The sequence below is a fragment of the Caretta caretta genome, chromosome 18, assembly GCF_965140235.1.
Source record: "Caretta caretta isolate rCarCar2 chromosome 18, rCarCar1.hap1, whole genome shotgun sequence".
Classification (NCBI taxonomy): domain Eukaryota; kingdom Metazoa; phylum Chordata; order Testudines; family Cheloniidae; genus Caretta; species Caretta caretta.
The window spans coordinates 9,693,141-9,709,734 of NC_134223.1; the positions used below are offsets into that span (position 1 = coordinate 9,693,141).

Below are 16,594 nucleotides of genomic sequence, written 5' to 3' on the forward strand. Positions count from 1 at the left end.
AGAGCAAAAGCAAAGTAAAACAATCAAGGAGATCCATTATAAATTACTGCATTTTGCCAATTAGTATGTAAACAATAAAGGACATTGCATTACAGAACATACTTTGTTGGTTTTGTTTCGTTTTAACACTTGTAAACATAGTAACAGGTTTCAGAGTAGCAGCCGTGTTATTCTGTATCCGCAAAAAGAAAAGGAGGACTTGTGGCACCTTAGAGACTAACACATTTATTTGAGCATAAGCTTTCATGAGCTACAGCTCACTTCATCGAGCTGTAGCTCACGAAAGCTTATGCTCAAATAAATTTGTTAGTCTTTAACTTGCCACAAGTCCTCCTTTTCTTTTTGCGTAAACATAGTAGTACGTCCTGTAAAAATAATGAAGTCTTAGTATTCTGAAACCTCACTTCAGAATTTTACTATGAAGTCTTTGCTGATATAAAGGAAAGACTTGCGTGCAATAACAATGGTTAAATTAGCAAAGTTTCACTGGCATTATTGTTGTATTTTGGTGTGTTTTTCCATGCTTTACGTACGTACTTCCTGAGCTGAAATACTGTGGTTTAGTGTTAATTTTTACCTTAGTCCAGGCATACAGAGTATTATTGTGCAGTGCTAATTACACTATCAAACTTTTCACCTGTATCATGACGACTTTGTTGCTTATTAAGAATCTGACGCAATGCTTAATTTGTAATGAAGGAGGTGCCAAGGCTCAAGCAATTTTTTACATTCATAACTGCTGCAGCCCAGAGGTGCTGGGGCTATGAACTGCCAAGCCTAGAGGTGCCAGGGATCTGCCCTGGCACAAATTAAGCACTAATCTGGAGGAAACTGACCATACAGGTTAGCTGAAGCATCATAACATTAGAATGCTGAGCAACCGCTTCAGAATTCCTCTCCACCTCCCCCAAAGCAATCATGTTGGAGCATGAGATTTCTCTTAAATACCAGTTGTGATCTCTTCCAAATGTGCCTCAGATACTCAGTTTCTAGTGTGTTTGATTTTCAAAAATTGTTATGGAGATGAATGAATTGTTTGCTGGGTATTGGCTGCCAGATAATTCATCCATTGGCACCTGCAGTCACCTTCCCTGATGACACGTGCTACTGCAACAGGGCTGAGAGTCCCAGTGATGTAGCAGTTTATACCAAGCAGTAGTGTGGCTTTAAGGTCAACACAGAGAAATCTGAACAGCATTTGGACTCAAGCAAGGCTTTGGGTCGTATTAAAAACTAGCTGCATAGTCTCTTGTTGGGTCAGCCCCACATATCACTCTGGGGTCGGAGCCTCGGCACATGGTTACTAATAGCATTTAATACGGACTAAGGTCTGGTGGAAGGCTGCACATAGGCAATTCTATATTTTATTCTACCATTCGATCATGCTTGAAAAGTGGGTTCCCATCTAATTTGTTTGAAGCTCTTTGAGTGCAGGGTTTTTTCTAACCAGGAACTTCACCTGTGCAACTCTGCCATTTATGATCATTCGCAGTGGTTTGTTCTGCCTTTTGCTCCTCGGCTTTATGTCGCAGAGCCCTGCAAGATACTTTTCAGAGTAGCAGCTGTGTTAGTCTGTACCCGTAAAAAGAAAAGGAGGACTTGTGGCACCTTAGAGACTAATAAATTTATTAAAGCATAAGCTTTCTTGAGCTACAGCTCACTTCATCGGATGCATGCAGTGGAAAATATAGTGGAGAGATTTTATGTACACAGAGAACATGAAACAATGGGTGTTACCATACAGACTGTAACAAGAGTGATCAGGAAAGGTGAGCTTCCCCCACCCCGCCCCACCCCACCGCTCCGCTCTCCTGCTGGTAATAGCTCACCTTTCCTGATCACTCTTGTTACAGTCTGTATGGTAACACCCATTGTTTCATGTTCTCTGTGTACATAAAATCTCCCCACTATATTTTCCACAGTATGCATCCAATGAAGTGAGCTGTAGCTCACGAAAGCTTATGCTCTAATAAATTTGTTAGTCTCTAAGGTGCCACAAGTACTCCTTTTCTTTCTGCGAGATACTGAATCCCACTACACTATCAAGGCATATCATGGAAAGCTCTTAGACAGAATATGAACTTTTGATTAAAATTCTACTGCATGCAGGAAATCTACTACATTAAGTATTTAAGCTCTGTGGAAATCAGGAGTGCAGCTTATATTAATCTTGGTAAAAGTTAAACAAATTATGAAAGATGACTGGATACTCTTTGGTTAAAAAAAAAAGTGAGCTAGGTCCAGCTGACATCCTAATACCTGAAAGATAAAAATTGCAGCCAGTAGTGGAATCTATATAAATGTATCTTGGAACTCTGTAGCAGAGTTCCTAGCATTCTACAGTGTGGACTAGATAAACTTTGCAACAGAGTTTGTTTGGAATGTTCCCGCTTTAATTGGCTGCCAAGAAAAGTATCCCAGATGCACAAATATGGACACATTTTCAATTCCTCCTGCGCCTCTATTTTTCCATGGTTATTTATGTTGGATGGGACCTCATGAATATATGGTACTTGGGTATTTAGCGCTGTAGAATGCTTATATTTATCATTTGCCCCATACCTTTTATCACTGACTTACAATTCATCTATATTTAGTATTGTGATTTCTTGGTTAGATTAAGAGAAAGGCTAGTTCTTGTGTCCTTTAAACTGTAGAACAGCCTTCCCAGGAAAGTGGTAGATGATCCAGTTACTTGCGGGAACAGACCCACACTGGCCAGGTGGGAAAGAGCAGTGGACTGCTGACAGCGGGCATAATACCACAGAGAATCTGACCCCAGATTTTCATGGCGATCCTACATTCTGATGCTTTGTAGCAATTAATATCTAGCCCTGACGAAGGACAGATTTCTCTAACCACTCTGAGTTGTAGGATTGATCCCAAGTCAATCTAGATAGTATCTAGCAGAGAAAGAGGAATCACTGAACCAGTCTAGATATAAGATGGTTGCTTCTGCCAAATGCATTGGCCAATTAAATTTGTAGAAAAGTCCTTAGCGTCCAGTTGAAAAACAGAGTTCGATTATTTTGTATTTCTTTATTGAACAAAGATAAAATAATGAATACTGCAGCAGATGGGGATTCCGTAAATGCTGAATTCCAAGTTCTCTCCAGTGAAAATGTCAGTAACGAGAGCAAGTAAACAAAATTTGAAAGTAGTATTTATACTAAGTAGAAAATGTGTTACCCCAGGATTTCCTTTCCTAGGACTGACCTCTCCTCTCAGTCTGAGCCATATACACCGTAGACCTGCTTTAGGGTCAGACTTCTCTGTTGCTAAACTCTTCATTCTTGCTAAACAGTTTAGTTACTAAACATGGATCGTGTTGCAAGTGGAGAATGAATGCTGCAGTTATGGCAACAATGGCAGAGGTATATATGATGGAAGGTTGTACATACCAAAAGAGAATGTGGTATCTATTACAGGCAGGATATGGGCCTAGAGGCTGCATGGTTCTTAATGAGGCTACTTCCTACTTGTGACATATGCTGAAGAAATGAAAACACATGTAAAAATTCGGTAAAATCTTTTCATTGAAAAATAAAGCCAGGCCAGGCCAGATTTGTGCTTATCAAGGGTTGTTCTACTGATACAAAGGTCAGTTTTAGCAAAGCCATTTGAGTAAGAAGACAGCAAACCCAAAAATCCCAACTTCAAGAAGATGTGTAGTTATAAAACAATTCTCAGCCCTACCCATCTTTAACCAAGTTCCGCTCTTCTCTTTAAATCTACTCAAAATGGATTTTCAAATCAATTCCCAGAGTAACCATGCGGAGGATCATATCTGCCAACTTTTCAATCCAAGCTCTTGAAGGTGAAGTTCACAAGAAAATTCCGAGGAAGGGGAGGGTCTGCTTTAACCATAAAATCAAATATTTGGGCAAGGGTTTTCACATGTTAAAAAAAACAAAACACAACTCAAGGAATAACAAAGCCCAATTCAAATTGCATCTTTTATGTGAATGGCCCAGTATCACAAAAAATAATGTATGTATGTGTGAATAAGGCAAACACAACACATCAGGGGCCAGGAACAAAGTGCATGCAAATTAAGGAGGTAAGTTCACGAACAAAGAAGGCTATTTAGGTCTTAACTATTGGGAAGGCCATGAAGCTGTCAGTTAAATATATGGGCTGCAGTAAAAAGAGTCAGACCAGGTGCTGGAATGAACAAACAGAGAGGATACAAAGTAAAGTCTTCTTCCTGTAAATGCCTGTTAGGTACAGCTCTTCTACTAGTCTATTACAGTGCATGCAATAACTTTACCACTAAAATGCATCCGATGAAGTGAGCTGTAGCTTACGAAAGCTTATGCTCAAATAAATCTGTTAGTCTCTAAGGTGCCACAAGTACTGCTTTTCTTTTTGTGAATACAGACTAACACGGCTGCGACTCTGAAACGACTCTGAAATATTTCTTTTCAGTTGCTCTAGATCAAGTATAAAATATTTTAAAAGGAGTTACCCTTTAAGTGCTGTGTCTGTGTGTGCATTGCCCAGTCGTGCAGAGTTCCTGAATTTCAATTTGTGAATTTACTGAATTCTGTAAGTTTAAAAAAAAAAAGCCTACTGTATCATACAGCTTATTTTATTTATTTGCTACTGCTGCAGCTAAACACAACGGTTCTTTGCTACACTTTATGTAGCCCAAGCTTTCTGTGATGGACATTGATGCATCTGGATGCTACTGAAAGTCATTCACCTTATCTGTAGATTTGTTGAAACTTCCCTGATCTTTTCCCCTTCCCACTCCTGTCTTTAATAAACATGCACCAAAAGGCACATATGGTGAATTAAATCCCAGTTCCTGTATCCTGGTATCTGTAACCTTTCAAGCCCAATGGATGGAGCCAGAAAGTTGTCACTATCTGATATGTCTGCCATTTAAACTAGCCCTCGTTCGTCAGTAACTTCCAATTTAACAGTTGACAGCTGCTTACATTCCCGGGCTCCATCCCATGTTGCAGGGAAAATATGAAATGTAACATCTGTCCTTTGAAACAGGTGATAGCCATGTCCTGCAGCATGGTGTGTAGATGTTTATCTGAATTACAGCAGACCCTTGCTAACCAGCATGCACAGAAATAGAGCTCTCTCCTCCTCTTGGCAAAGTAACAGGAGAGTCCTGTACCAAAGGTTCATATTATTAAGACTTCTTCCCCTCCTCCATTACTATACATTTACCAGTTCCTTATGAAATGTAAAATTAAACTATTACCAAAAGACAAGAAAGGACATTTTGTGAGACATCATCTTTGAGATTTTTATTTGACCACTTACTAAATTTGCATAATGCTATCCTTTGTTGTTCTCCATGTTATGGACCTGATCCATAGCCCATTGAAGCCATCAGAAAGATTCCCATTGACTTCAGGGAGCTCTGGATCAGGCCCTATATGGACAAGATGGCAGGATTCTACAGGCATTGTCTAGCTCTTTCATAAGAGCAGGCGATTAACTTTAGTTTACTCTATTGGGAGTACTCATCACTGTAGTTTCCAGACTCTTCCATACCACAACTCCATATTACGACACCCAAACGTTTCACACCTCCATCGCATAAATCTGGGATTACCCTTCGTCTAAACGTAAAGAAAGGGATAATGGCAGTCCCCAGTTGAGAACCCACAAGTGGCAGAAATCAAAATTGTAATTGTCTTTGTTCTATTTCACCTTCCCTCCCCAAACTTATTTTAAGACCTATTAATTTAATGTTCCTTAAAGTGAGCTGAAAGCACTGCCTTGAGACACAGCTGACGTGGGTATGCACTGAGCAAGCCTCAGCTAACTCCACTCTGCTACCTCTTTTCCTCCCATGTCAGTATAATAATGCACAGGACAGTGGTTCCTTTGACTTGTTCTCTTATTATTGTACCACCATAAAGGGTAAGAAATTATTTCTCAGACAGAAGGTAACTTTTCCAAAAGCATTAATATACTTAAGTTTGTCAACTCCCATTTTCAGAAGTGATTTCAGCACCTAAACCTCACAGAAAGGCAATGAAATTTAGGCTCCTGAACTACTTAGGTGCTTTTTTCAGTGTTGTAGCTGTTTTGGTTTCAGGATATTAGAGAGATAAGGTCGGGGAGCTCATATCTTTTATTGGACCAGCTTCTGTTGATGAAAGAGGCAAGCTTTCGAGCTACACAGAGCTCTTCTTCAGGTCTGGGAAAGGTGCTTTTGAAAGTTTTACCCAGAGTCCTTCGAGTGTTAAAATGCAGTTGGGAACAGGGCAAATTAAACTAGGAATTTTTTTTAAATCGTCCACTTTTTAATTGAATTTCCCTCCACTTCCTCTTTGTAAGATGACAAACCTCTTTTCCTCTGCTTGTGACGTCAGCAGTTAGTGCTGCCCCTCATCTGTTTAAGAAATATCTGCTTCAAAGTACAGGCCTTGCTTCCAAGTACAGGCCAGTTTGGGACTAGCAGCTCCAACCACTTGCTGGACATGCAGAGCCAGCGTCAAAGGGGAGGCAGCCTGAAGAAGTACTCCTGGCACCTTATAGGCTGGTTTCTACCAAGCCACTTGACTCTTTCCTTTCACTTCCAATCCCATGCGGTGGCGAGTGCTCAACTCCGATTTAGTCCTAAATTGGGCCTTAAGAGACTCACCCTCACTTTGTTTATTTTTTAAGAAGCTAAAGGGAGTTCAGTATTTCCAATTCCACTTTAATGAGAGATTGCCCTGCCCCCCACCTCACAATCATACTTCTAGGAGACGGATCGAGGTCCCTGCATTTAGACCCAGCTCTGCCTCACACACACCTGCCGTTATCGCATTTCCAGGACTGTCAATGATTTACACTAGAAACACTAAATGACCCAACTAGAACTGCTGTTACCAGAAAGGTTGTTTATGATGGAGAAGTTAATTCCCCCTGCCCCCATGTAGAGCTGTAAACCAGGTTTTTCTTGTGCTCCTCATTTTTTCCCCATGACCAAGCTTAAGAAAAAATCATGGTGGCAAAGTTCTTCCTGAAGGTGACAATATAAAATGGTGATGGAGAGATTACTGGGTCAATCTGTATGCCTCTTCAGATCCACTTACAATAGATGATAGACTATTGATAGGCGGATAGAAAGGAGAGCCGTCAATCCTGCATGAGGAAGCAGTGCATGCGATTATGAAAATGAAGCCCAGGACAACACCAGGGCTAGATAGCGTACCAGCAGAATTGCTATAAGTGATTGGTGACACCAGTATTGTTCTCATGTGGAAAATTTGTAACCACGAGTGGATGAATAGAAATCGGCCAGGCGACTGGGAGAAAGCCATCCTTCTGCCCTTATCAAAGAAAGGGGATATAAAAACGATTACTACCCAGTTGTACCACCTCCCTGATATTGCACACAAGTAAAGTGCTGCTCTGCATAATTCAGAAGCATGAAGCAACTGATAGAAAGCATGAAGCAACTGATAGAAGCAGAACTACTGGTTTCAGAGAGGGACAAGTCACGCAGGATCAAATCATAAATATCTTCTCATATCACTGAAAAGTGCAAGGAACATAATCACCCATTGATTACGTGTTTCATTGACCACTCCAAGGCATTTGATACTCTCCAACATGGCAGTCTCTGGAAGGTACTGGCAGATATGGGGATTCAGAAACATCTTGCTTGACCTCATTGCAAGTCTCCACTGTCAACTACAGACCGCAGTGCAAACTGCAGGTGACTGTGAGTGGCTTTCCATTGGCCAGGGTGAGAGACAAGGGTGCATTCTGTCCCCCAAGTCTTTTCAATATGTATGCAGAATTTATTATAAGACAAGCCCTGGAAGATTTTCATAAAGTGGAAGGAGCTGGGATTTCAGTTGGTGGACACTTCTTAATCAACCTCAAATATGCTGATAAGACAACACTCTTTTCTGTAACCATGATGCAATACAAAAAATGTTGGAATCTGTAAAAAGTTTGCGAGGAATATGGACTATTCCTGAATGTGGCAAAAACAAAATGTTCGTATGTTGACAAATTAATAACAATAGGATGCAAGCGGGCATCACAATTAAAAGGTCATGCTGTAGAGGCAGTAGATTCATTTAATTTTCTGGGATCATATATATCCAACCAAGGAGGCTACTCCAAAGAAATCAGACGACAACTAGGGATGGGTCGTTCAGCCATGGCCTCCCTTACAGAAGTATAGAAAATCTGTGGCATCTCAAAGGTATGAAAGTTCATCTGGTGAAAAGCTTAATTTTTTCCATAGCAATTTATGGATGTGAATGCTGAGAAACTAATGCCACTGACAAGAAAAAAAACTGAAGCCTTTGATATGTGATGCTGGCACGTTTCCTGGATGGAAAAGATAACAAACACTTGTTAGAAATATTATTGGAGATCAGTGGACTCCACTCTTGGAAATCAACAGGTATGAACTTATGAGCTTTGGTCACATCAAGTGTAGAGATGGAAATAACCTAGAGAAAGTTATCACGGACAGAATGGCGGCAGGTCATCATACTAGGGGATGACTAGCGAGGAGATGGATAGATGGTGTGCAGCAGATCACAGGGAGGTCAGCTGCTAAGAGTGCAGAGTCAGTGATAGATTGAGAAGGCTTCTGAAAATTCTGCTGGGATGTCCCCAGTATTCAGATATGAATTACTAGACCTGACATATTCACTCATTTTGGTCTCTTGCCGGCATGCTGGATCACACATGGGTTTGTTCTCTCCCTTTCCCCCATTACAAGTCTAAAGTTTTCCTATGTGAATCTCTCTCTCTCTCTCTCTCACACACACACCCGTTTAAATAATTAGATAAGCCAACGGCTAAAGAGGGGAAGCCACTTCTATTTTGTGTTCCTTTAAAGTGCTCAGTGCCCTGGAACACAGGAGTTTAAGCCTTCCTCAGAGATGCTTTATCAACTGATAAATCAGAATTGGAGGATTTAGGAGGCCGCAGCCATGTGAGATCTGGATGGATAACTGCACCTCTGTTAGGAAAATGATAATATGTTGGTCAGTCTGCAAAGGACACCGAACAGGGGTCAGGTACAGAATTCCAACCGAAAGGCAGCTACCGATAGCACCTTTGGCATGTGTGGGAAAGAACACAGCTTCTTTGGAACTTGGAACTTTTTTAGTGGAATCATGCTGGCAGGTGCACTTATGCAGGTCAGTGAGCTCTTTAGAGATCACTGGCCACAACAATTCACCTCGAGGGGCATCTGAGGATTCCTCCGCCTGCCCCCTCCCAACAAACTTTGGACTGATTTGTTTCCCCATTACGTTGCTCCCCTCCCATGTTTTCAGAAATATCAACAATCTGAGTCATGAGATAGCCATAGATGAAACCACAGTTAAGGGAAAAGGTCAAATCCGTGACGCAGCCATGATGCGTAACAAGCCTATTAAATTAGGCTTGAGGGCTATTTCACCCTCCTGCGTGAAATCAGGGTAGCGTACAGTGTGCATTCAGAATTGCAGGGGTACGCATCATTTGAAGTCCTATGTTGCAAACTAGACTATGGGGTTCTACTGGAAGTCACAAAGCAAAGATGGAGTCTACCCATTAGACTACTGAATTAATTAGGCATTCCCAGACACGAAGGACAAATCTGCCATTGATGCTGGTAAATGAGGAATCTAAGCTAAGATGCCAGGTATAATTTTTCTCCCCTCCAGAATTGCTGAAGATAAGCCCATTGTTTGCTGCAACAACAAATTGTACTCACTGTAGTTTGCACAATTTATGACTAATCCAGTTTAAAAGAAGACAGTTATATCCTAGCAGAAATGGTGGGGGGTGCTGGTCATCTGTGCTTTCTGCTGCCATAATGGTCAGACTTCCCATTAGCCTGCACACCACAGATTTAAGCACTCGATAAATACAGTGGACCCTTTAGGCCATTGATGAATTTGAACCTTGAGGATGCAATTAAAAAAAAAAAAAAGTATACCACAACCTATGTAGATAAATTTTACAACTTTAAAATGTTGGCAAGAAAGATAATGCCACTGTAATGCAATGCTTGGGCATGCTTTGGGAATTGATTGCCATTTAGAAAGTTAAATTACTGCGGTTTACAAGTATAACACTGCCAGATAGCTGCTCTGAAGTTTGAGTGAATCATTCTCTAAACAAAAAAAAAAAACCATTTCTTAGTACTTTCTTTTTTGTTGCCAAGAGCGAGTGTCACATATTCAAGGCAACTGTGCCTGTACTTCCCCCTCAGTGATCTCTTGAGGGCACCCACTTAACAGTTTCCACCTCCCAGCAGTCCCGTCCCTGGACAGAGACCCACATCTCGCTCCCTTCTGAGTGGGGGTTTTAAGTTCTGCACAGCTCAGTGAATTTACACTGTGATATCCAGAGCAAGTCCAACTGCCTAAACAGGCCAGTGCCTGCATTTATAAAAGTCACCACACAGCTCCTTCTAAGCAAGCACATTTCTTCCTAAGGTAAAATCATTGCAGAGAAATATATTGAAACAATAGAAGAACCTACACACATGGTAAAAAGCTTACCAGAGGACTCCCCCAGCTCTAACATAGTGCTCTAGTAGATTTTAGTCCTTCAGAACCCACACTGGGTTTTCTCTGTGATTATAGTTTATCTGTCTTAGATCCAGAACCAGAACAAAGGTTGGGAAAATCGGCCATTTCTTTATACAGCTTGGGCCTTTGATCTTGGCCTTCTGTAACAGGTAATCAGCAGATAAAGGCCCTCTCTCCTCAGGCTTAGCTTCAAAAGGCTATTTCTTTGCAGAACTGGAGTTGAATAATTTGCATTAGGGGAGAGCCCAAGGGATTCCGTGGGAAATCCATTAACACTTATTGTCCCAAAAGTCCATTCTTGTCTGGCACATTTTCAGTATAGTCCTTTGAACGTCCAGGTCTGACCTCTGTCATGTCAGCCCCCTTAGAGAGGTTACATGCAATCACAGCCCACAATAATATGTAAACTTAATACAATAAGATCTTTCAAGGCCAGGAAATTGCCCTGTCACAGCCTGGATTCCTCTGCATAATGATGGGGCGTCCAGGATTTCCAGGTTTATGGATCTTGGGTAGCAGATAGAATACCCCAGGTCGGAGTTCCAGGGGTGTGTCTGTGCGGATTTGTTCTTGTGCTTTTTCAGGGAGTTTCTTGAGCAAATGCTGTAGTTTCTTTTGGTAACCCTCAGTGGGATCAGAGGGTAATGGCTTGTAGAAAGTGGTGTTGGAGAGCTGCCGAGCAGCCTCTTGTTCATATTCCGACCTATTCATGATGACGACGACAGCACCTCCTTTATCAGCCTTTTTGATTATGATGTCAGAGTTGTTTCTGAGGCTGTGGATGGCATTGTGTTCTGCACGGCTGAGGTTATGGGGCAAGTGGGGTATTCTATTTGCTACCAAAGATCCATAAACCTGGAAATCCTGGACACCCCATCATCTCAGGCATTGGCACCCTGACAGCAGGATTGTCTGGCTATGTAGACTCCCTCCTCAGGCCCTACGCTACCAGCACTCCCAGCTATCTTCGAGACACCACTGACTTCCTGAGGAAACTACAATCCATCGGTGATCTTCCTGAAAACACCATCCTGGCCACTATGGATGTAGAAGCCCTCTACACCAACATTCCACACAAAGATGGACTACAAGCCGTCAGGAACAGTATCCCCGATAATGTCACGGCAAACCTGGTGGCTGAACTTTGTGACTTTGTCCTCACCCATAACTATTTCACATTTGGGAAGAATGTATACCTTCAAATCAGCGGCACTGCTATGGGTACCCACATGGCCCCACAGTATGCCAACATTTTTATGGCTGACTTAGAACAACGCTTCCTTAGCTCTCGTCCCCTAACGCCCCTGCTCTACTTGTGCTATATTGATGACATCTTCATCATCTGGACCCATGGAAAAGAAGCCCTTGAGGAATTCCACCATGATTTCAACAATTTCCATCCCACCATCAACCTCAGCCTGGACTAGTCTACAAAAGAGATCCGCTTCCTGGACACTAAGGTGCTAATAAGCGATGGTCACATAAACACCACCCTATATCGGAAACCTACTGACCACGATTCCTACCTACATGCCTCCAGTTTTCACCCAGATCACACCACTCGATCCATTGTCTACAGCCAAACTCTACGATACAACTGCATTTGCTCCAACCCCTCAGACAGAGACAAACACCTACAAGATCTCTATCAAGCATTCTTACAACTACAATACCCACCTGCTGAAGTGAAGAAACAGATTGACAGAGCCAGAAGAGTACCAGGAAGTCACCTACTACAGGACAGGCCCAACAAAGAAAATAACAGAATGCCACTAGCCATCACCTTCAGCCCCCAACTAAAACCTCTCCAACGCATCATCAAGGATCTACAACCTATCCTGAAGGACGACCCATCACCCTCACAGATCTTGGGAGACAGACCAGTCCTTGCCTACAGACAGCCCCCCAACCTGAAGCAAATATTCACCAGTAACCACACACGACACCACAGAACCACTAACCCAGGAACCTATCCTTGCAACAAAGCCTGTTGCCAACTGTGCCCACATATCTATTCAGGGGACACCATCATAGGGCCTAATCACATCAGCCACACTATCAGAGGCTCGTTCACCTGCACATCTACCAATGTCATATATGCCATCATGTGCCAGCAATGCCCCTCTGCCATGTACATTGGTCAAACTGGACAGTCTCTACATAAAAGAATAAATGGACACAAATCAGACGTCAAGAATTATAACATTCATAAACCAGTCAGAGAACACTTCAATCTTTCTGGTCACTCAATCTCTGACCTAAAAGTGGCAATATTACAACAAAAAGACTTCAAAAACAGACTCCAACGAGAGACTGCTGAATTGGAATTAATTTGCAAACTGGATATACTTAACTTAGGCTTGAATAGAGACTGGGAGTGGATGAGTCATTACACAAAGTAAAACTATTTCCCCATGTTTATTTCCCCCCCCCCCCCCATTCCTCAGACGTTCTTGTTAACTGCTGGAAATGACCCACCTTGATTATCACTACAAAAGGTTTTCTTTCCCCGCCCCGCTCTCCTGCTGGTAATAGCTCATCTTAAGTGATCACTCTCCTTACAGTGTGTATGATAACACCCATTTTTTCATGTTCTGTGTGTATATAAATCTCCTCACTGTATTTTCCACTGAAAGCATCTGATGAAGTGAGCTGTAGCTCACCAAAGCTTATGCTCAAATAAATTGGTTAGTCTCTAAGGTGCCACAAGTCCTCCTTTTCTTTTTGCGCGTACAGATTAACATGGCTGCTACTCTGAAACCTGTCATAAATAAGGTAACAGCACAGACCATTCACTCAATCAGATTGGATAGCTTCCATCTGCTATATATAGGTAAAACTTCCTTCCTAAGCCCCACAGCCATCAGCTAAAGAAGAAGAATGACCTTTAGCAAGTCTTACCAGTCAGATCCAGTTCTTTAAAATCAAGCGGTGTTTTTAAAGTTTAATCGCTATTGGCATTTCAAGCCTAGTACCTGGGTTGGCCATTTTGATTTAAAGGGTTACGATTCTGGACACCAGTAGTATTAAACTATAGAAGAGGCTATACATTAGCTACTATTCTGCTTTAAATATTGTCTTAGTCAGCAGAAGAAAAAAATGTCAGCATTCCATGTTTTTAAGTCAACTCTAAAATTTAAACAAGTCAACAACCAGCAAGCTACTACGAAATTAGGATGGTAACACGGCTTACAACCTCTTCCATTGGGTTCCCAATATATTAGCATCACCAATGATAGTTTTCAGAGTAACAGCCGTGTTAGTCTGTATTCGGAAAAAGAAAAGGAGTACTTGTGGCACCTTAGAAACTAACCAATTTATTTGAGCATGAGCTTTCGTGAGCTACAGCTCACTTCATCGGATGCATACTGTGGAAACTGCAGAAGAATCCACCAGTGCATGAGGACCATCCTTACTCCCCAGTGGGTTACAAGAACACTCTTCTGCAATCCTGTACTAGATTCAGAACTGCCCATTGTAAACTAACTTTGCACTAAAAAACACTTCAGTTAATTCATTTCCAGGCAGCTACACTGACCAAATGGCTGCAGTTTTCATTCAAGCACATCATGCTGGGAAGGCATTATCTACTGACCCAGGGAAGGGAAGTTAAATTCCCCTGAAGTCTGACATGAAGTCGTTGGACTGCATTTTACCTGCAGCACATGCAAAACAACCTAACCATTTGAGAGTTAGTGAGAACTGGCAGGTTGATTTAAGCAGCTTACATTTGTCCATGTTACACTTCAGCAGGAGTAGCAAAGAGCATGCCTGCACCAATTTACAACAACATAAGTGATCCATTAGCTCTCAATTGTATCCTGTCCCTTTTATGAATATCTTTTCAACACCTTTTGCACATCAAACAAGCAGGACAGCCTGACCTCATTAGCCTGCCCAGCTGTCTCGCACATTCCTCTAGTGCAGAGATTGAACCATTACAAACTAGAGAAAATGCACTAACCAGGGCTTGAAAACTCTGTTTTCTGCCAGCTAGAGGATTCAATCAGCTGGTCAAATGACACACTGGAGGAGGAAAAACAACAAGGAGTCCCGGTGACACATTAAAGACTAAACACGTTTATTTGGGCACAAGCTTTCATGGGCTAAAACTCACTTCAAAGCTTATGCGCAAATAAATTTGTTAGTCTCTAAGATGCCACAAGGACTTCGCATTGTTTTTGCTGATACAGACTAACATGGCTACCAAACTGGAGGAGGAAGAGCTTACCAGTCAGTTCCAGGGAAAACAGCCATGTGAGAAACTTAGCATTCACACTTTCTGGGAATAGGAAGAGTGCTGGAATTTCTATCAGATTGATGTCCCTAGGCCCTGCTTGCAGGCTGCATCTTTTGTCCCAGACACCGTTAAGCAGAAGCTGCTAAGTCTGAAGCCGCTTTGCCATACCTTGCTGATAGAAGAGGGGAGGAGCAATCTCCCCTGCTACAGCTCTTCCACAGCCTGGTGACTTAGGCATGGGAAGTCTGCGGTACTTGGAGGTGCCCCCAGGCTCTAGCTGCTCCATCAGCCACTACTCTCTCTCTTCCTCAGTCTCCATTGCTCACAGCTCTGCCAAGCACCAACCCAGTCAAACTGCAGTATGCTTCTCAGTTTTATAGCCGCCCTCTCCCAGCCCTGAAATCGTCTAGCAACTTGGTCATTTCACTCTGCTGCGGCTTGGCAGAGCTAGGAACAGGAACGCTGGGGCTCTTGGGCTGTGGAGACTCAAGTTGACAACAGGCACACACCTGCAAGGTGCTTCACAACTTTAAGGGCTAGAGAATGACCTTCAGTTTACCAGAAACAAATTTTGCAGAAACTAATGGTCTAGTGCCCCCCATCCCTATTCACCAAAAAGAGCTTCCCATATGTTGACACGCAAACAAGGGGCTATTTGTAAGACCTAGTAATAAGTGCTGCCCTATCTGGGAAATCCTAAACTCCTGAAGTCTGTTCCAATTGCCTAGTGGTTTGACTGACAAGGTGGGTGAGGCAATACCTGTCAACAGAAGCTGGTCCAGTAAAAGAGATTTGTTCACCCACCTTCTCTCTAAAATATCCTGGGACCAACACGGCTACAACATCCTTGCAAAGAATGATCTGACTGTCAGCTACCTGCTAATGTTCAGTTGTGTACTGACAGTGTTTGTCAGTCTCTTCCCCAGTCGCCACGTTGATGCTTAGCTGTACTAATGGAATGTAGGGTCCACAAATGATCTAGAACAAGGTTTACAACAATAGGTGCCTACTCCTGGGCACCCAGGTAAGTGGTTGAATTCCAAGAATGCGGAATGCCCTGCGGCTCCCATTTCCTTCAAGGAAGTGAACTGTTCACACCTATTTTTTAAACTCCTAGGTACCCATCTGAATGGTCTCTCGGGCCAACAAGTCCTTAATGAAGGAAGGGACTGGGAGAAAGAGTGACTTGATGAAACCACAGAGTCTACTAAATTAAAGCACATGTGGTCCAAGGAAGTACGAAAATCCTCCCATAGAGAATGGCTCAGTGCTAATTATGTCAGCAGGTTTTAAAATTTTTAGAAGTGGAGCTTCAAGACTGAGCAGTAAGCGGTCCCATTTAGTGTCACTGTTTTAGCATTCCTAAACTATCAAAGTCCTTGGGCACATGCAAAAAACAACACTATGCTCAGACTATAACATATTCTTCAGCAACCAACAACAACAAAAAATTAGAAAAACGGGGAAGTCCCAACATTATGGCCTTCCTGAGATTTCATGAGTTTCTCCAGTTTGCTTTTGAGTAATACTTAACATTTATGTCACACTCTGATTAATCTTCACAGCAGTCCAGTGAAGCCCAGTAGGCATTGTCTCCATTTCACAAAGGGCTTGGGGGAGAACAGAAGGAAATGACTTTATCACGGCTCCTTAGATCAGTCACAGAAGTAGGATTCGCAAAAAGAAAAGGAGTACTTGTGGCACCTTAGAGACTAACCAATTTATTTGAGCATGAGCTTTCTTTTTTCACGAAAGCTCATGCTCAAATAAATTGGTTAGTCTCTAAGGTGCCACAAGTACTCCTTTTCTTTTTGCGAATACAGACTAACACGGCTGTTACTCT

The 16,594-nt window shown here is 42.2% G+C and overlaps 1 protein-coding gene across 6 annotated transcripts in view; it reads right to left on the minus strand.

Annotated features, from left to right (window-relative positions):
- The window catches only part of TMEM51 (transmembrane protein 51), a 35,200-nt gene that overhangs the window by 8,718 nt on the left and 9,888 nt on the right, over nucleotides 1-16,594 (minus strand). Inside the window, exon 2 of one of the 6 annotated variants that reach the window (XM_075121136.1) lies at nucleotides 4,469-4,546. The exons of the other annotated variants lie outside the window; for them this stretch is intronic. The gene's annotated coding sequence lies outside the window, so the exon portion shown is untranslated. The remainder of the gene's footprint in view (nucleotides 1-4,468; nucleotides 4,547-16,594) is intronic. 6 annotated transcript variants of the gene reach the window in all.